The sequence below is a fragment of the Myxine glutinosa genome, chromosome 1 (genome assembly GCF_964187855.1).
Source record: "Myxine glutinosa chromosome 1, kmMyxGlut1.1, whole genome shotgun sequence".
Taxonomy (NCBI): domain Eukaryota; kingdom Metazoa; phylum Chordata; class Myxini; order Myxiniformes; family Myxinidae; genus Myxine; species Myxine glutinosa.
In genome coordinates, this window is record NC_136261.1 from 442,631,300 (window position 1) to 442,653,055 (window position 21,756).

Genomic DNA, 21,756 nt, shown 5'->3' on the forward strand with positions numbered 1-21,756 from the left:
GTTTGGTGATATGAATTATTGTGACACATTTTGATGTTATTAACTGCCTGTACAAAATGATAACATGTATTTGATTATGCAACTTATCGCGAATATAAAGACAGTATTTTGCAATTCAAAACCTTTGATTCGTGTCTTACCATTCCCCATAGCACTAATTTGATACTTTCATTGGATTCCTTGTCCCTGAAAATATAGGTTTAGTATATATTTTTAAAGTTTTTAGGGTAATTAGAGGCAGAAATAGAACAAAATATGTATTTTACAGTGGCCATTTTGAAAATCCAAAATGGCCGCCATACAGGTATCTCTCCAAATGTAAACATTGATTTTTAGTTTCCTTATGCTATAACCTTTCCAAAAATGTATAGGTTTGCTAATCTACCATGATTTTGAACGAAATATAATTTATTGACGTAGTGAACCTGACTATTTCACGAAATGTACAAAATAAACGGAACCACCATCACCCCAAACCCCAATAGCGGGTTTAACGGGGTCCGTGAAGTTCCCCCTGAACACGTGCAGGACCCGCGAATCCCCGAAACACGTCAACTCTCCCGCCTCGCAATCCAAGAAGAACCCAAACCGTTCATGATCCCCCGGGATGGACAGGAAGGTACGATGTTTGTTGTGATGTGCGGAGTATTTGTTATCACATTTATATAAACACCAAGACTCGGGATTCATTCCCAACTCGCTCTTTCTCCCTTTTCTCCCCATGGAGTTCAAACAGAATCCGATTCCGCACCAACAACTCGACCTCACATCGACCTCCCAGTAATGACGACCTGAGGAGAAACAATCACGGGAAACAACTTGTGAACAAACATCAAATCGATCAGGATGTTCCGGGTACTGATTCTCGGTCCTGGTTCGAGTCGCCGTCCTGAGATCCCCGGAGATCTTGATCTCTCGATGTGCAGAGTTTGTGTCCAGACTCGGGCTCCGTCCATCTGCGGACACCACACGGGGTCGTGGACATTGTCAGACAAAACGGACAAGAACACAAAACATTAATCTCTTTATCACAAAAAAACTTTTATTACAACAATTGTTTTATTTATTCACTTTACGATCAACAACTTCATTTGTTTATTTATTTCACGATGAACAACTTACATTATTTATTTATTTACTTCACCGAGAACAACTTCGAGGGGGAGTGGATCGGGAGGGGAGAAGACGAGGGAGGAGATCTGTGAGAGTGAGGAGAGATGATGAGGAGGGGACAGAGGTTGAGGGGGGGGGGTCAGAGGGTAAAGGGGGGTCAGAGGTTGAGGGGGGTCAGAGGTTGAGGGGGTCAGAGGTTGAGGAGGGGTCAGAGGTTGAGGGGGGTCAGAGGTTGAGGGGGGTCAGAGGTTGAGGGGAGACAGATTGAGGAGGGGGGGCGGGGAAGGAGGGGAGATTGAAAATCCTGCAGGTGTGACACTGTTTAACAGGTCGACACACACATTGATGAGTCACTCTGCGCTAGTGAAACACCGGGATGACAGTTTATAGCTCGGTCGGGATTCAAACCCAGGTTAGACACCTCAGAGCGAGTGTGGATTCCTCTCAGACATCGTGCTTGTCCTGTTACTTTCATCCTCCAATTGCTTTCCAATTCCGGAGATGTCTCCATGAAGCGAGCCACCGTATCACCATGGAAACCAAGTGGTTTTAGCACTCCACGTTGATTGTTTTACACGTGTATTTATCTCACCTGGAACGAAGTTCAGGTGAGCTTATGTGATGACGCGTCGTCCGTCCGTCCATCCGTAAACACTTGAAACCTCTTCTCCGAAACCGCTGATGGGATTGCGACCAAATTTGGCACAAATGATATTTGTTGTGTTGTGACTAAAGTTTGTTTAAGGCATTAAAACATTCGCCGTCTAAGGGGGTGAAGTGGATCCAGGTTTAACCCTCAAAATAGGAATTTGCTTTTTCCTCTGAAACTACACAAACGATTTCGATGAAACTTGATCACAACGTTCATCTCCCATGATGCACCAGAGTTTATTCAGGGCATTAAAAAAAATCTGCTCCTTTGTGGATATACGGGGTGGGGGGTGGGAGGTGTTGCCCCAAGGTGGGAGGTGTTGCCCCGGGGTGGGAGGTGTTGCCCCAGGGTGGGAGGGGTTGCCCCGGGGTGGGAGGGGTTGCCCTGTGTGGGAGGTGTTGCCCCAGGGTGGGAGGTGTTGCCCCAGGGTGGGAGGGGTTGCCCCAGGGTGGGAGGTGTTGCCCCAGGGTGGGAGGGGTTGCCCTGGGTGGGAGGTGTTGCCCCTGGGTGGGAGGGGTTGCCCTGGGTGGGAGGTGTTGCCCCAGGGTGGGAGGTGTTGCCCTGGGGTGCCAGGTGTTTCACCGGGGTGGGAGGTGTTTCCCCGGGGTGGGAGGGGTTGCCCTGGGTGGGAGGTGTTGCCCCGGGGTGGGAGGTGTTGCCCCGGGGTGCCAGGTGTTGCCCTGGGTGGGAGGTGTTGCCCCGGGGTGCCAGGTGTTGCCCCGGGGTGGGAGGTGTTGCCCCGGGCTGGGAGGGGTTGCCCTGGGTGGGAGGTGTTGCCCCGGGGTGGGAGGTGTTGCCCCGGGGTGCCAGGTGTTGCCCTGGGTGGGAGGTGTTGCCCCGGGGTGCCAGGTGTTGCCCCGGGGTGGGAGGTGTTGCCCAGGTGTGCCAGGTGTTGCCCCGGGGTGGGAGGTGTTGCCCTGGGGTGCCAGGTGTTTCCCCGGGGTGGGAGGTGTTGCCCCGGGCTGGGAGGGGTTGCCCTGGGTGGGAGGTGTTGCCCCGGGGTGGGAGGTGTTGCCCCGGGGTGCCAGGTGTTGCCCCGGGTGGGAGGGGTTGCCTCGGGGTGGGAGGGGTTGCCCCGTGGTGGGAGGGGTTGCCCCGGGGTGGGAGGTTTTGCCCCACGGTGGGAGGTGTTGCCCCGGGGTGCCAGGTGTTGCCCCGGGTGGGAGGGGTTGCCTCGGGGTGGGAGGGGTTGCCCCGTGGTGGTTCGGGGTTGCCCCGTGGTGGGAGGGGTTGCCCCGGGGTGGGAGGTTTTGCCCCACGGTGGGAGGTGTTGCCCCGTGGTGGGAGGAGTTTGCCCCCAAAATATGTATTTATTTATTTCTTTGTTTTATAGTCTTATGATTATGTCGTATTATTCTACATGCTAACCTGTCTTCTAGCAACCATTGAAATTGGTTCAAAATACCTGTAGTCGGTGTATTATACTGTTTATTTGACCAGGTGAGCGCCCCGATGTTTTATGTTGACGAGAATATAAGATCCATCGCTTCGCTGACGGAAATACCAGTCTTTGCTGAGATGGTTAATCTATGGGGGAACAACAAATGGTTTCCTGGAAGATCCTGCTCTCCGTGCAGGTATACCCAACGTCACGTGTTGGCATTTGCAGTTTCGACACGCGTGTCCATGGACCCATACAAAAAAAAAAATTATTTTTAATTTTTTTGGTATCACAAACATTCCCATGAGGTACCCGAATCCACCGTAGTTTGATTCATTGAAATCCATTAATCCATTCTCAAGTTATAACATGTCAAACAGACACACAGACAGACAGAGAGACAGACAGACATGCTTGCGGTAACCGCTACAATAGCCTATTTTACTCCCAGGGGTCCCAGGAATACCCATTTAAAATATCGTTGCGATCGGTTGAGCCGTTTTTGCTGTACCTTCGAATGGACGGATGGACATTTGGTGAATTATAGTAAGAAGTTGGTGAGTTAGACAACACTATCAAAGTGACCTCAGCACCATGCAATCCCGACACACACACACCTCGCCAATGTCCCGAGTGAAAATCCTGCCACCAATCTCCTTGAGAGAGGACACAGTGAGTTGGTACTCATTTTGCCGACCTCGGAACGATGATAGGTGAGTCAACCCACCCGGTGTTAATTCAACGGCTGACCGGGATTCAAACTCAGGACCCTCTGATCCCAAGGTCTCCACCATAACCGTTAAACCAACACAAGGATTAGGGTGGATGGAGACAGATATCAGAAATGCTCCATTGTTTGAAGATCCCTTAATCAAAGTTATAATTATACTGACGTGGCTCGGGCGCCTCACAACACGGCGGTTCAGAGGGATCGGTGTAAATGATAACATCGCATAATTATATTTTCTGTTACTGGTTGTTAAATATAACTTCATTACATGATATATTTTAATATTATTTGTACTGCAACTGGTAATGTTAAAAATAATCAACCGGTATCTTGATTTACTTCTGACGCACTTCCGGTCATACAGCGCAGTGTTCTTGGCGAGGACCGCATCACAACTCACAAGTTTGTGTACATACGTAATCAGGAAATAGTGCTACATATTACCCCTGATTTGTATCGATATACTTTAGTTTCAACACTCTGTTACCACAAGATGTGTTTAACAAGCCCAGAGTCATGCAATGGAATAGCTTGTAATATACGTGTGTGATTATTTAGACCATGTTCGAAAGTAGATCTTCGAGTTTTATTCATTCGCCAAACGTCTTTGAACGGAAGAGAAGCCGCCGTATCTAAGCAAGGAAACGCATCTTTGGAGCCCAGAATAAAGAGGTAACAAGGTATTCCGTCATTATAATTCAGTGTATAAACATGTCGGACATCGATGGAACAAAGTATTTTGTGGTTTCAAGTGTTTTTATATCAAACTTTAGTATTATTTAGTTTCTGTTGTCACCTCAGCCTCGTGTTTGTGGGCCCAAACCACGTGGTTTTGAGTTCATTTATCATGCTCTATGTCTCTGTCAATTGAAAAGTTGAACGATCTAGATATATTATATATCAGATAATGTGACATTGTTCTAACTATTGGTATTTTGTGTGCACTGTAATCGTTTCTACGGTGTCAGTAGGAGTTTGTAACTTCCTTACGGTGTGTGAACGTTTTATTGTGAGAACAATAAAGTTCAACACAAGACACCCATGTTGAGATATTTGCTCGTGATTGTGCTGAGACATCGACAGGATCTTTGAGGATCGATAACTCCACTGTCCGCAAAGTTTCACCTCATTTAATCAATTTCCATGGATGGATCCACCCCATGGATTACTCCGGGGCTCTCCCTCATCTTCCTCGGCATTTGACACGAAACCCGAGCTTCGCCAAAGTGCGGCCGCCTCAACACCCAGTCCCGAACCTCAACACCTCGTCCCGTCCTCAACACCCCGTCCCGAACCTCTCAACACCTTGGCCCGGCCTCAACACCTCATCCCGTTCCCCTCAACACCTCATCCCGTTCCCCTCAACACCTCATCCCGTCCCCTCAACACCTCATCCCGTCCCCCTCAACACCTCATCCCGTCCCCCTCAACACCTCATCCCGTCACCTCAACACCTCGTCCTGTCCCCTCAACACCTCGTCCCGTCCCCCTCAACACCTCGTCCCGTCCCCCTCAACACCTCGTCCCATCCCACTCAACACCTCATCCCATCACCTCAACACCTCATCCCGGTCCCCTCAACACCTCATCCCGTTCCCCTCAACACCTCGTCCCGTCCCCTCAACACCTCGTCCCGTCCCCCTCAACACCTCGTCCCGTCCCCCTCAACACCTCGTCCCGTCCTCCTCAACACCTCGTCCCATCCCCCTCAACACCTCGTCCCGTCCCCTCAACACCTCATCTCATCTCGTCCCATCCCCTCAACACCGTGTCCTGTCCCCAAAACACCTCGTCCCACCCCCCTCAACACCTCATCCTACCCCCCTCAACGCCTCGGCCCCACCCTCTGAACGCCTCGTCCCCACCCTCTCAACACCTCATCCCCACCCTCTCAACACCTCATTCCTGCTGAGCACCGATTTACATTCAATTCATCAATCGCCAAATCTCAAGTTTTTAGCGCTCGAAACGTCGCCAAATTCGTTTTTGATAAGTTTCGCCAACGTAATTTTTTTTAAACATAAGTAATTATTTCTATATTGTTTACTACTAGTATGTGATCTTCAAATGGTGTCTTACATCACTTTAATTTTCATGATGTGTAACTTGTGGTGATATGAGTTCACCGATCTTGTACAACTGACACAATCCATAACATTTTTGTTATGCCATTATGTTCACGCTACTGTATTCATTTGCAGCATTACTTGATTCAATCTTTTTATCTCCGTATTCATATTGTTGCGGATCTCCCAAAGCCTGTTACCTTTACAAAGGGGGGGTTAAACGCCTTTTTTTCCCTGGGTCTTTCGGTCCGCGAGGCCGAATCGCCGCTTCCGGGCAAACGTGAAAAAGGTTATCGGGACAAATTCGCACGTACCTTTAACCCACGCTGCCACGAAAGCGGGGATCGAGCCTCGTAAAAGCCACGCTTAATCGACTACGCCCGAGAGCGGTATGCATATAACGTGACTCGTACTGCTACTTTTATTGGAACCTGATTCGAGCGGATTTATTCGTACCATGCGAAGCCAATGGATGGATGGAAGAGACAGGACGGTCAGAATTATTATTATTATTATTTTTGTAGACTGAATCGAGGCTCGTGAAAGAGCTAACATTTATTTCACAAACAAAACAACCAGACAAACAAAATATACAAAAAGAGGGAGTGGAAGACAAGATGGGGAGAGAAGGGGAAGCACACAACCACAACATTTGAGAGCAGGGAGAAGTGTGGGAGGGAGAGGGCTTGAGGGGAGGAGGCGTGGGAAGGGGGGGGGGGCAGAGGTATAAAACAAGGGGACCGAAATTAGCGGGGGTAGAAAAGATCAAGGTTTTGGATGGGGGAGGATAAGAGATTGTGGTGAACAGCTGTTTAAAAGACCTGGAGGGTGGAGTGGGATTGAAGAGAGTGAGGGAGTTTGTTCCAGAGGCGGGAGAAAAGAGGAATGAAGGAGTGAAGGTGAGCAGAAAGTCTTGATTTTGGCAGTTTAACCATAAGAGGGTTGCAGGCAGATCTTGTGCGACCTGTAGGAATATTTGGGGGACAGAGCCCAGACTCAACTGTCATCATGCCAGTTGGCTGGGTGTGGGTACCTCTCTCACCAGCCATGGCTCCTCAGCAAAGGACTTCTGCGACTCACTGGGACTGACACAATCTGTCAATTTCCCGACCCGGATCTCAGTCAACGGAACATCTTCTCTTCTGGACTTGGTTATGACTAACTTCCCTGAAAATGTCTGCTGCTCTTCTTCTGCTCCGATCGGATCATCTGATCATGTCCTTGTTAAAGTGGACATCTCTCTGACCATCCTCAGGGAGCCTGCTCAGCGTCGACGAGTCTGGCATTTCACTCAGGCCAACTGGCACGGTCTTCAAGCAGCCATCAATCATCTGGACTGGTCTCCCATCTCTACCACCTCTGACATCAACTCATCCTGGGAATTCTTCCAAAGTAAATTGCTCTCTCTCATGCACAGATTTATCCCATCTCGTCTTCAGTTGTCATACCCTTCCTCCCGTCCATGGTACACGGAATCTTGTGGTGAGGCTGTTGCCCAGAAACAACTTGCCTTCGTCTCCTGGAAAGCAAATCCAACGGAAGGAAATCTCATTTCCTTTCACAAAGCCCGAAACAAGTGTGTGTCCACCCTCAGGAGAGCCAGGAAACAATATCTCTCCGTTCTCAAGACCGAACTCTCTTATCTGTCTCCCTCTTCCAAATCCTGGTGGCGTCTGGTCAAATCCGTTTCTGGTGTTTGTTCCCCCTCCATCCCCTCCCTTACCTCAAACGGCTACACAGCTGACTCCGCACGTGAAAAAGCTGAATGCCTCAACTCTGTGTTTGCCTCTAAATCTTGTGTCCCAAACCCACCCCTCTCTGTACCCACCATACCCAGTCGTACCCTGCTGCTCCTGGACTCCGTGTCCTTTCCTCCTGACAAGGTGGAAAAGTTTCTGTCAACCCTCGACTCTGATTCTGCAACTGGACCCGACGGCATCAGCCCACGGGTCCTAAAATCCTGCTCTGCTGCTCTATCTCACCCTCTCTCTGTTCTCTTCACCCTCTCTTTTGCTCAAGGTCAACTGCCATCTGCTTGGAAATCAGCCAACATCACCGCTTTGCACAAAAAAGGTGCAAAAACAGATCCTAGCAACTACAGACCAATCAGCCTTCTCCCAATTATCAGCAAAGTCATGGAATCCATCATTGCTTCGGATATGAAATCTTTCCTCTTCTCCAATGGCTTGATCTCTGATCATCAATTTGGTTTCAGACCAGGTCACTCTACTCTGGACATGCTGCTTCTGCTGTCTCAACAATGGATGGAGGTCCTCAATGCCAAACAGGAAATTAGAGCTGTCTCCCTCGACATATCACGTGCCTTCGACACGGTCTGGCACCCCGCTCTGCTCACCAAACTCTCCTCCTTTGGTATCCATGGAAATCTCCACGCATGGCTGGCGGACTTCCTCTCTAGTCATCGTCAACGTGTGGCCCTGAATGGGTTTCTCTCATCTCCTCTTCCTGTTCAGGCTGGAGTTCCCCAAGGCAGTGTTCTGGGCCCCGTGCTTTTTCTGGTCTTCATCAATGATCTCTCTGACTCTCTCGAAAATCCTCTCTATCTCTTTGCTGATGACTCCACTCTCTGCCGCTCCATTCCTCTTCCCTCAGATCGGCAGTCTGCTGCCTCCTCACTCTCTGAAGACCTGGACAAAATCACAGACTGGTCAAACAAGTGGAACATGTCTTTCAATCCTGACAAATCTCACACTCTTACTATGTCTCTCCGAAAAGATCGACTGGACAACCCTCCCATCTACTTTCTCAACAATCCTCTCCAAGAAGTTCTGTCGCTCAAGATTTTGGGTCTCACTATCTGCCATGATCTTTCTTGGGAAAACCACATTTCCAAGCTGGCCTCCAAAGCCAGTCGCCGACTGGGCATCCTCCGTCGTGCGAAGTCCTTCCTCGGCACACCTGAGCTCCTCACCACATACAAGGCTTTCATCCGCAGCTCAATGGAATACTGTTCTCCCCTATGGGCCGGTGCTCCTGCCTCACACCTAGCTCGGCTTCACGCTGTTGAAACCAAAGCTTTCAGAATTATTGGAATCTCCCGCGATGAAGCTATCTCTGAGGGCCTTTCACTCACTCACCACAGGCAGGTAGGTGGTCTTTCTGTCTTCTACCGACTCCTCTCCGGCCTTGCACCCCCAGCTCTCTCTGTGCTCTGTCCCCCAAATATTCCTACAGGTCGCACAAGATCTGCCAGCAACCCTCTGATGGTTAAACTGCCGAAATCTCGGCTCTCTGCTCACCTTCACTCTTTCATTCCTCTTTTCTCCCGCCTCTGGAACAAACTCCCTCACTCCCTTCAATCCCACTCCTCCCTCCAGGTCTTTAAAACAGCTGTTCACCACCATCTCTTATCTTCCCCCATCCAAAACCTTGATCTTTTCTACCCCCACTAATTCACCCCAGATCCACCTTGTTTGAAATTCCAACTTCTTTCCTGGAAGTCCTGGCAGTGTCCATATGTTTTATACCTCTCCCACCGCCCCCTTCCCACGCCCCCCCCCAAAGCCCTCGCCCTCTCTCAGATCTCTCGATGTCTCCATGTCTCTCGGTCCCTGCTCTCAAATGTTGTGTTTGTGTCCTTCCCCCTCTCTCCCCATCTTGTCTACCGCTCCCTATGTTATATGTTTTATGTGTCGGTTTGTCTTTCTGTGTGATTAATGTTCGCTCTTTCACGAGCCTCGACCTTGTATACAAAAAAAAAAAAAAAAAGCTGGGGGAAGGGCAAGGCCGGAGTGGAGTCGGTAGAAGATGGAAAGACCACCAACCTGCCTGCGGTGAGTGAGTGAAAGGCCCTTGGAGTTAGCTTCATCGTGGGAGATTCCAATGATTCTGAACGCTTTGGTTTCAACAGCGTGAAGAAGAGCGAGGTGTGAGGCAGGAGCACCATACCAGAGGGGAGAGCAGTATTCCATAGAGCTGCGGATGAAAGCCTTGTATGTGGTGAGGAGCTCAGGTGTGCCAAGGAAGGACTTCGCACGACGGAGGATGCCCAGTCGGTGACTGGCTTTGGAGGCCAGATTTGAAATGTGGTTTTCCCAGGAAAGATCATGGCAAATATAGTGAGACCCAAAAGCTTGAGTGACAGAACTTCTTGGAGAGGATTATTCAGAAAGTGGATGGGAGGGTTGTCCAGTCGGTATTTTCGGAGAGACATCGTAAGAGTGTGAGATTTATCATGATTGAAAGACATGTTCCATTTGTTTGCCCAGTCTGTGATTTTGTCCAGGTCTGCAGAGAGTGAGGAGGCTGCAGACTGCCGATCTGAGGGATGAAGAATGCAGCGACAGAGAGTAGAGTCATCAAAGTAGAGTAGAGCAAAGAGATAGAGAGGATTTTCAAGAGCGTAAGTGAGATCATTGATGAAGACCAGAAAAAGCACAGGGCCCAGAACACTACCTTGGGGAACTCCAGCCTGAACAGGAAGAGGAGATGAGAGAAACCCATTCAGGGCCACACGTTGACTATGACCAGAGAGGAAGTCCGCCAGCCATGCATGGAGATTTCCATGGATACCAAAGGAGGAGAGTTTGGTGAGCAGAGCAGGGTGCCAGACCGTATCGAAGGCATGTGAAATGTCAAGGGAGACAGCTCTAATTTCCTGTTTGGAGTTGAGGACCTCGATCCATTGTTGAGAAAGCAGAAGCAGCATGTCCAGAGTAGAGTGACCAGGTCTGAAACCAAATTGATGATCAGAGATCAAGCCATTGGAGAAGAGGAAAGATTTCATATCTGAAGCAATGATGGATTCCATGACTTTGCTGATAATTGGGAGAAGTCTGATTGGTCTGTAGTTGCTAGGATCTGTTGTTGCACCTTTTTTGTGCAAAGCGGTGATGTTGGCTGGTTTCCAAGCAGATGGCAGATGACCTTGAGCAAAAGAGAGGGTGAAGAGAACAGAAAGAGGGAGTGAAAGAGCGGAAGAACATGATTTTAGGACCCGTGGGCTCATGCCCTCAGGACCAGTTGCCGAATCAGAGTCGAGGGTTGACAGAATCTTTTCCACCTTGTCAGGAGGAAAGGACACGGAGTCCAGGAGCAGCTGGGTACGACTGGGTATGGTGGGTACAGAGAGGGATGGGTTTGGGACACAAGATTTAGAGGCAAACACAGAGTTGAGGCATTCAGTTTTTTCACGTGCGGAGTCAGCCGTTAAGCCGTTTGAGGTGTGGGAGGGGATGGCGGGGGAACAAACACCAGAAACGGATTTGAACAGACGCTACCAGGATTTGGAAGAGGGAGACAGATAAGAGAGTTCGGTCTTGAGAACGGTGAGATATTGTTTCCTGGCTCTCCTGAGGGTGGACACACACTTGTTTCGGGCTTTGTGAAAGGAAATGAGATTTTCTTCCGTTGGATTTGCTTTCCAGGAGACGAAAGCAAGTTGGTTCAGGGCAACAGCCTCACCACAAGATTCCTTGTTCCATGGATGGGAGGAAGGGTATGACAACTGAAGACGAGATGGGATAAATCTGTGCATGAGAGAGAGCAATTTACTTTGAAAGAATTCCCAGGATGAGTTTATGTCAGAGGCGGTAGAGATGGGAGACCAGTCCAGATGATTGATGGCTGCTTGAAGACCGTGCCAGTTGGCCTGAGTGAAACGACACACTCGTCGAAGCTGAGGAGGCTCTCTGAGAATGGCCAGAGAGATGTCCACTTTGACAAGCACATGATCAGATGAGCCGATTGGAGCAGAAGAAGAGCAGCAGACATTTTCAGGGAAGTTAGTCATAACCAAGTCCAGAAGAGAAGATGCTCCGTTGACTGAGATCCGGGTCGGGAAATTGACAGATTGTGTCAGTCCCAGTGAGTCGCAGAAGTCCTTTGCTGAAGAGCCATGGCTGGTGAGAGAGGTACCCACACCCAGCCAACTGGCATGGTGACAATTGAAATCACCACATATGAGGAAGAGAGAGTTGGGATGGGTAGATAGAAGTTGGTCCATATTATCAGACAGCGAGATGTAGATGGAGTCATCACTGTTTGGTGGATGGTACAACACACATATGAACAAAAGGTGGGAGCGAAGGGGAAGCCTTAGCCAAAGGTATTCCTGGGGGTGAGGTGGAGAGAGGGCAGTGTAGGGCGAGTGAGGAAGAGAGTTTTTTATAAAGATAGCAACCCCACCTCCAGGACGAGGCTCAGGTCTATCATACCGGAGGAGGGAGTAACCTGGGAGAGATACCAAGGAATCTGAGACATCATGAATGAGGAAAGTTTCTGTTAAGCAGATCACATCTGGTTTGTGAGAAGCAACCTGTGTGGAGAGATCAGTCAAATTTGAGCGAAGGCCCCGGATGTTTGAGGTCCATACCGTTAATGAAGAGGAAGGGGGAGCATCGGGTACAGAACAGGGGGGGGAGGGGTAGGGTAAGATGTGGAAGAGGAGGAAGAGGTAGGGAGAGCTGTTGAAGGTGTGTCGGAGATTTCAGAGATGTCAGAATAGCTTGGAGAAAGGGAAGAATGGGGCGGACAAATGGTTTGATGGAGATTGGGTGAGGCACAGTGAGGTGTTATTTGAGGAGGGGGAAGAGTGAGGCAGAAGGTTGGGGGAGATGAAGGTGAAAGTTGGAAGGGGGAAGAAGCAGGGAGGATGCTTTGAGGAGCAGGGGTGAGAGGGGAGTCTAGGAGGGGAGGAGCGAGGGAGAGTCTCAGAGGGGAGGGGTGTGGGGGGAGTTTAGGAGGGAGGGGAGGGAAGGGGTAAGGGGGGAGATTTGAAAGGGATGGGGGTTGGGTGATGGGGAGGATTTGGAGGGGAGGGGTGATGGGGAAGTTTTGGAGGGGAGGGGTGATGGGGAAGTTTTGGAGGGGAGGGGGGATGGGGAAGTTTTGGAGGGAAGGGGGGATGGGGAAGATTTGGAGGGGAGGGGTGAGATTGGATTTTGAAAAGTGTACGATTCATGGGAAACAAACATTTTTTGCAAAAGGAGTTTGAGACCTTTGAGTAAAATATACGTTTGAGGATGCTGAAGGAGGGGTGGAGTTCTGGAGAGTTTAGGGAATGTAGAAAAGAGGAACTGTTGGAGATGGTATTATTTTATTTTTTTGGAATGAATAGATTTGGTGAGCAAGACGAAAGCATCCTTTTGTAGGAGAAGAAGAAAAAAGTGTTATAATATATGAGAGAAAATAGTTGTTCAGGGGAGAGATTATACATTTCTAACCACGTGATCGCGTGATCGCGAACAACGTGAACGAAGAACGAATGAACAAATAAGAACAACAAATAAACGAATAAGACCTGAGAAGGGAAAAAAAAAAATTTTTTTTTTTTTTTTTTGAGTAGAGATATTAAACAAGGAGGTATGGTGTGAACGACTGGGACGAAACAGAGAACGAAAATAATTGCAGCGCATTGGACGCACCGCTGAGAGAAAAACAAAACCACAAGGTCGGAGACGGTACGGTAGCCTAAGCCTACGAGTACGAGGCCTCAGAATACTTGATACACATTAACCGACGATTGTGTAAACATGTACGAAAAATTAGCACCGAAAATTTTCCTAAAGAAACGCTATAAGTACACACACCAAAAGATAGATACAGTCTCGACAAAAACACAATTGTGAAAGATTACTTGGCTTTGAAAGCGTGAGCGCATGGAACAGCTTCGAAAAGACCAAGAGGAAGAGAAAAGATCAGAGGAAGAACATGATTTATTATTATTTACAATGATAATGATGAAGGAAAGGGGGACACAGAGCAGAGCTTAATGAATCTTACTAATTGCCCAGACGAAGGGCCCACTCACGCACACAGGGAGATGGAGTGATGAATGTTAGGCGCGTCTCACCGTCAGTCGCTCCTGGGCAGCTCGCCCGGCGTGGCTCTGATGTTCGCGGCACGTACATAGGCGAAGGCAGGCAGGAGGAAATCACGCGTCTGTGACCCGGCGCGGGTCGTCCTCTCGAGCGCACGATTAATACAGCGCAGGGCACGGGGAAAGTTTCTGTACAATTGGCAATTCAATTCGCTCGTTCTGCAGTTCCTCTCATGTTCTCAAGCTCAACCCAACTCACTCTCACGGGGAGCTACAACTCGTCTCACAGGGAATTGTAACTTGCACATGACTCTGACCGAGAACTTGTCTTACTCAACTCAACTTTCTCTTTCTCGACCCGAGCTGCTTCTCATCTCGGAACTGAGGTGGGGGGCTCGGAGCACGGTTATATGGCTCCCACCCGGCCTGACTCGAATGTTCCAAACCCTGCCTTTGGTCGTCGTGGTTAGTCACTCCCCTCGAGCCCTGATTGGCCGCTCGTGCTTACCGACCACTCCTCCTGCCATGCCTCCCTTCGGCCTCGGTAGGCTTGTTCAGGCCTGCCGCGTGGCATTTCAGCGCCAAAAGAACACCTAAGCTCACTGGCCTACTCAACGCAAAACTAAAACACAGGAAAGGACTACGCTTACATTTACTAAGAAATAACTGAACTATCGCGAGGCTTCATGTTGTGGTGCGTCTACCTGCGAGGGGGAATTCAACTTTATTTCCAAAACCGCAACACTACACCTCTCTATAGTCAGACTCGTCCCGAGTCGAAACCACCAATGGAATGACCGGTAGAGCCGGACATGCAAAATTATCCTTACTTTTAAATGTGACACATAGGTGTGGTTCCCCCTACCATTTACTCTGACCCATGTGTGCGACAGTTTTAACACTAAATATGTCCCTCCTATTGCGTTGAGCAGCTACCTTACAGTTTTATGCCCACAACTACCCGAGTATTTCTGGAATTTTCAAACTAAACATATACCCGGTGGGCAGCATTCTTATATTTACAAGCACATATATTTACAATTCTATGACCCAGGACCTGCTCTTTTTGGAAGAGAAGATTGGAGGGGAGAGAAAACGCAGCAAAACACACATAAAAGTGACACTTGCTGCTTGCTTCTTGCATCTTGCTTCTTCCGTGTGCGTCTATCAAACCGGCTGGCCCCCTGACCGGCATACAGGCCATTTGAAACTTCAAGGCCATCTAAACTTGCACAGCTTCTTATGCCTTGCACACAATAATAAAATGCACAAAAATGCTTCTTTTTTTTTTTTCATTGGCCAGCAGGTCCGTTCTCACGTGGTCCAACTGCGTGGCATTAATGCCACTCAAACAAGTGGTGCGAAGTGCAAGATGATTTTGCAGCCGGATGCTGCACAGCAGAGGTGCAAGGCCACAAGGCTTGAGGTTCATAGTGTGATGAGGTGTAGCAAAAGGTTTGGCAGCAAAGTGCTGCACAGGTCGGCTGCACAGGTGCAACAAAGGTGCATTAAAAGGATATGGCAGAAAGATGCTGCACAGTTCGGCTGCACAGATGTAGCAAAGACAGGGCAGCAAGGTGCAGAAGGGATGCTGCATAGGTCGATGGTGCTGCACAGTTCGGCCTCCAAAATGGTCCTGGGGCGGGGGGAGAGACAATGCACAACAAGCAAGCGGAAAAGACGCAATGGCACATAGAAAACAAGGTGGTGCGGCGCGAGGTACTTGGAAGAGCGAGCAGAGCAGGCTCATCCCTAACCGTCCGTACCCCCCAACGTTGGCTACACTACCCTAGCCCCCCTTGTATTTACAATCCGTCTCTACGTCTTGCCTCCCATATCCCCCTCCAATTCCGAATTCGTCTCCCAATCCCTCCCATGAAGGAAGGGATGGAACAAACGCAATGTCTCATCACGTCGTGATGCGTCTCATGTCCAAACGGCCTACAGAGCCTCGGTGTGGAGCTCTGTCCTCCTTGGTGATAGGCTGTGGATGGTGCGAAGGGATTCCTCATCCCAACTACACTACTGACATTTACTTTTAACCTACCTGGGGTTGTACCCTGCCAATCGGCCTCTTTAAACTATGTGGTTCAAGAACCCGAATTCCCATTGTCCACTCTGCGGTGCCCTCTGAATATGGGTCTCACCCCCGCAAATTTTCACTCTGTGCCCTCGCACAATTTCGGGGCTGGGTCATGTGGCTCCTCTAGTAGGTCCAACTACCTGTGCACCTCTGCCACTGAAGCCGCCACCAGAGCTTACCTGCTCCCGTGACTACCTAACTGGGGAAGGCCCTCCCTGGCTCTTTACCCCCTCTGTGCCCACTTTGGCATCGGGCAACCGGGTCCTCCCTTGGATCCTCGAGCCCCACTCAACAACTTCTCTAACCGGTTCCCAGAGCCTACCTGCGGCCTCACCTGGCTGACAAACTACCAGTGGCGGAGTGCCTCAATAACTATCCGCACCAATTAAGCCACATGCTCAGCCATGTCACTGACTCATGCACCCTCCAAAGCACTACTTTTCCACTACTCGCACCACAGGCGTCAATATCCATACAATTTTCCTGAGCCCTCTACCTGGCTTTACACTACCCCCCCCCCCCGGGCTTCCGTGAATGGGTTCCACTCTCCCCCCATTCACTCCTTCGCATAAGGCATTCCATACCTTTTATTTCCACACCAAGCATTCCACACTTCTTATCTCGCACACCATTTATCTCGTACACCATTTATCTCACACACCTTTTGTGCTCACACACCTCAAACACAATTCCACTTGTTTTCCACACACACACAGCATCATCTAGCTGACTACTTCCACTACGACTCGTGCCTCCCCGTCGTCCCTATACACTATGCACTCCCTTTCTTTATCAACCACCTAAGCTACCTACGTCCCCGCTACAGTACAGGTGTCAATCTTGTCCCTACTGTCTGCTAAATCCCTAACATTATCCTAGCCCTCCCTCGGCTAGCTTCGGTGCCCCATGGAGGCAACCATTGCTGGCAACTCCATGTGCCTCTCACTGCCATCCCCCTAAACTAATGGTCATGGGCCGCGTCATGTGAGGAATGGTGACACTACCATTCCCCCACGTGGAGGACACCACTCTCCACAGTCCTCTAAACTACGAGCCTCTCCAAGTGGATGTATCTTGTCACGGCCCGACCTCTAAGGGCCGAGCGATCCATGCGGGTGGTTGGTCGCCTGTATGGGATGTCCGTCCGGCATTTTCGATCCAAGGGGAGAGGAATGGATGGGCCGAGGTGCAGGGCTCAATCCCTTCGCGGGGCCTCACGGTCCCACGCACAGTGACCCAACCGGCCACGGTCGGAGCACTGCACCCGACAAGGTGCGTGGCTCCGAAAACTCCTACCTCCCCTTGAACCTCGCCGATCGCCTTTGCCGCCACGGCACGGCACCAACCATACAGTGCGGGGGCCAGTACGAATCGTGCATGCCGGTCCTTGTGAGACCGACGCAGCACGGACTCCCTCCGGTCCCTACTGCACACAACTCACTGGGGGCCCACGTCTGCTACCCGTCCCGCTAGGCGAAACCCTCCCCCCCCCCCCCCCGTCAATGTCGATGCTTGAGCCGCGTCTTCACCACTCGCGACCCACTCCACACTCGCACACCCAGGTGCGCCCACGCCTTCCACACACTCCGTTACACACTTTCCACACACAGTCCGGTGTGCATTCCCTCTCGTACTCTGTACTAGTACCTGCACACCTAGGCGCACTCACGCCTTTTACACACCATCATCACACAACCTGGCGCACACTCTTTCGTTACACACTCCGTAACACCCTTGGCCATCGCACCCCTTTTCCACACCCCCAGGTGTGCACTCCTGTTACACACTCAGTAACATACTCTTTTCCTGCACACTCTTTTTCCACACCCCCAGGTGCAAGCTCACGCTCTGGCGCACACTCTTTTTCCACACACTCTTCTCGTACACATTTCGTAATGCACTCACGCTCCACGCATTCGGGTACGGACTCTCTCTCGCACTCCGTGCCAGTCACCCTCGTACACCGCACAATGTGCCCTTTGCAATTTGTGCCACCCTCACTCGTACACTGCACAATGGGCCCATCGCGAACGCCCGGGGTCTCGCCTTTGTCCCAAGTGCGCCGAAAACCCGTTCGCGCCAAACACATTCGCGCCATTTTCACAACTCACCTTGGGGACCTCCTTCCCCGGTTGCACCTGCAAAACTTTCCATTGAGTTAGCAAGCCTGGCATGAAGGTGCAAATACGAACTTTGTGCGCATTCCATCTCTTTCTCCTGCGACTTATTCTCTGGCTCTCCCATCTCTTCAGCCCCAATTATTTCTTTTTCTTCGACGATCGCCGGCGCCCATGAAATTTTCTTTTCCAACTCGACCCTCGCCGGCACCCCCAAAATCTTATTTTCCAATGCGACGATCCCCGGCTTCTCTACACCCCACGTCGCGACCCCCATAGCCCCGGTCAACTTGGCTGTGCTCCACTCTACCTCACTCCCCATGCGTTTCCCACACTGCTTCACCTCATCGCGTACCACTGCTACTTCCTCGCTCAACCTGCGCCAATGTCCTCCCCCATTTTTTAATCTCCCTCTTTGATGCTGCTTTCATTTTTTCCACATCACACCTGGATTCCTTTATTTCATTTTCCAATTTTTTCATGTTACACCTTGCTTCGTCTGAGTGTCCATTTTGTTTTCCAACCCCTCCTTATTGCACCTTGCTTCGTCCCTCATTTCTTTCAATTCCCGGGTAGATTTGTTCCCCATTTCTTTCATTTCCCATCTTGATTTGTCCGCCTCCATTTCCATGGATGCTTGTATTTTGGACATATACAATTGTATGGACCATAGCACCGCGGGCTCGCCTTCCGCTGCCATGTGCGAGGCGCCGCCATTTTCTTCGCCAGCCACCGCACCCTCATCAATTCCCTCCTCCGCTACCAACTGTCCCTGCCGGTCCTGGGTCATCAATTCCATTTCTTCTACCCCCACGGGCATTTGACCACCTTGGCCAGCCATGGTACGAATATAATTTGGATTTAAAAAGAACTAAATTTCGTCCACTCGTAATTTGGAGCACATGAAGTGTACTTTAGGTCCAATTATCTCACACTCCCAAACACCAATTTGTTGCGACCAATTTGTCCAATAATTTTTTTCAAGGGTTCAAATCCCACTCCTGACACAAAATTGTTGCGGATCTCCCAAACCCCGTTCCCGTTACAAAGGGGGGGGGGGAGGTTAAACCCCGTTTCCCCCCCTGGGTCTACGGGTCCGCGAGGCCGAATCGCCACTTCCGGGCAAACGTGAAAAAGGGTATCGGGACAAATTCACACGTACCTTTAACCCACGCTGCCACGAAAGCGGGGATCGAGCCTCGCACAAGCCACGCTTAATCGAGTACGCCCAAGCGGTATGCGCATCACGTGACTCATGCTGTTACTTTTATTGGATCCCGATTCGAGCAGTTTTATTCGTACCATGCAAAGCCAATGGATGGAAGGGACAGGACGGTCAGATCAGAGGAAGAACATGATTTATTATTATGTACAATGATAATGATGAAGTAAAGGGGGACACAGAGCAGAGCTTAATGAATCTTACTAATTTTCACAGACGAAGGGCCCACTCATGCACACGGGGAGATGGAGAGAAGAATGTTCGCGTGCCAAGCGCGTCTCGCTGCCAGTTGCTCCGGGGCAGCTCGCCCGGCGTGGCTCTCCGATGTTTGCGGCACGTAAACAGGCGAAGGCAGGCAGGAGGAAATCGGATGTGTCTGTGGCTCGGCGCAGGTTGTCCTCTCGAGCGCCCGATTAATACAGCGCAGGGCACTGGGAAAGTTCATGTACAATTGGCAATTCAATTCGCTCGTTCTGCAGTTCCACTCGCGTTCTCAAGCTCAACCCAACTCACTCTCACGGGGAGCTGTAACTCGTCTCACAGGGAATTGTAACTTGCACACGACTCTGACCGAGAACCTCTTACTCAACTCAACTCTTTCTCTTTCTATTTCTCTTGCTCTTTCTCGACCCGAGCTGCTTCTCATCTTGGAACTCAGGTGGGGGGCTCGGAGCAGGGTTATATGGCTCCGCCCCGGTGCGACTCGAATGTTCCAAACACCGCCTCAGGTCGTCGTGATTAGCCACTCCCCTCGAGCCCTGATTGGCGGCTCATGCTTACCGACCACTCCTCCTGCCGCGCCTCCCTTCGGCCTCGGTAGACTTGTTCAGGCCTGCCGCGTGGCATTTCAGCACCAAAACCAAACCAAAGTGCCAAAAGAACACCTAAGCTCACTGGCCTACTCAACGCAAAACTAAAACGCAGGAAAGGACGATGCTTACATTTACTAAGAAATAACTGAATTATCGCGAGGCTTCATGTTGTGGTGCATCTACCTATGAGGGGGAATTAACCTTAATTTCCAAAACCGCAACAATATCATCATAAAAGTCTTCCTCTTTTGGTTCCACATTTGTTTCTATTCTCATCAACATCCCTTGATTTATTAATTTGCTCCAACACACTATAACCAAGGGTTTTACCCAAGCCTCCTCCAAACTATTTCCAATTACAATTATCAATTGAACTCAAAATGCTAGTTAAACAAAAATTCGAACAATTAACTTCAAAAAGTCAACAAATTCATTTTATAAACAGATCTAAATTTCATCCAATAGCTTTCCTTGCCAACTGTCATATTGTAACATTTTAATAAACCTTTGGAAATGTCTTCCAAATCAATAAATTCCCTTTTTACTTTCCAAATACTCATCTGTAAATTACGTATGCAATTGCAGTTTCTCCCAATTTGTTTTTGGAACTATCCAAGGAAGTATTCTTCCACATAAGACCTCTACCAAATTTTAAAATCTGGGATTTCTGATTATATGAATGCACACTCTCAGGACATTTCAGGCTGCAGTTAACAATCCACTGTGATAAATTAATTCCTTTGCCCACAATTAATTAATTAGTACAAATTGAGGATGTTATCCCTATCATATTCATTTATAGATTCATTGTTTTGGATCTGTCTTTCAACTGTCCTAAGGAAGAATAATAGCTCTTATGAGTCTTAGTAATATCTCACTTAATTTACCCAGCATCTAAAAATTATTTACTATCCATTCTCCTTCTGTTAACCAGCGACTTTGTTTAAACTCCAAAGCTTAATTTGGTGAATAACGTGCTGATTGTTGCTGATTGGTGCTGATAACGCCAAGGTCGTGGGTTCGATTCCTGTATGGGCTACCAACTGTCGAGACTGGTTTGTTGTAGCTGGCTGTAGTTGACTACCATTCTCTTGATGCATCATGACATCATGACATCAACATGACATTCAAACACACATACACGATGAAAGAATAAATTGGCAGGTTCTTTTTGCATCATGCTGTAAAGATTGACAAGAGACAGAAGAACATTCATGGTCTTACCTTGAGCACCTCGAGTTTGGGCTGTCCGTCTGTCAATTTCTTTCAGCCGATCCCCGTACGAAGGCCACCAACTGTCGAGACTGGTTTGTTTTAGCTGGCTGTAGTTGACTATTACAAACTAATTCACAGCAAGACCTCTCAATATAACAATTAAAGAGGCTTCAACCGAGTTCCAATCGTTTTATTCAATCATCGCAGAGAGGTTCCACAGTTCAAACACACATACACGATGAAAGACTAAATTGGCAGGTTCTTTTTGCATCATGCTGCCAAGATTGGCAAAAGACAGGAGAGCATTCATGCTTACCTTGATCACCTGGAGCTCGGGCTGTCTGTCTGTCAATCTCGTTCAGCCGATCCCTGTATGGGCCATGAACTGTTAAAGACGTCTTAACAAAGAGATTTCTCAAGAGGAGGCTCAAGAAGACGTCACTGCAGTTCCAGGGTTTTATTCAAACATCTTATGAAGAGAAACCCAATTCTACACACTAAACATTTAGACTTCTACGCACAGAAAGCACAGAACGCACAGAACGATGTCTTCACAGGCAATAGGAATTCTCTCTCGAAGCCTCG

General features: G+C 49.3%; 1 protein-coding gene and 1 long non-coding RNA gene across 20 annotated transcripts in view; one reads left to right on the forward strand and one right to left on the reverse strand.

Moving 5' to 3' along the window:
- Nucleotides 1-21,756, reverse strand: part of LOC137418230 (E3 ubiquitin/ISG15 ligase TRIM25-like) — a 1,962,167-nt gene that overhangs the window by 1,270,033 nt on the left and 670,378 nt on the right. The window lies entirely within an intron of this gene.
- LOC144889690 (uncharacterized) overlaps nucleotides 4,482-21,756 on the forward strand; it is a 66,593-nt gene continuing 49,318 nt past the window's right edge. Inside the window, exon 1 of the long non-coding RNA XR_013622002.1 lies at nucleotides 4,482-4,548. This is a non-coding gene — a long non-coding RNA (uncharacterized LOC144889690). The remainder of the gene's footprint in view (nucleotides 4,549-21,756) is intronic.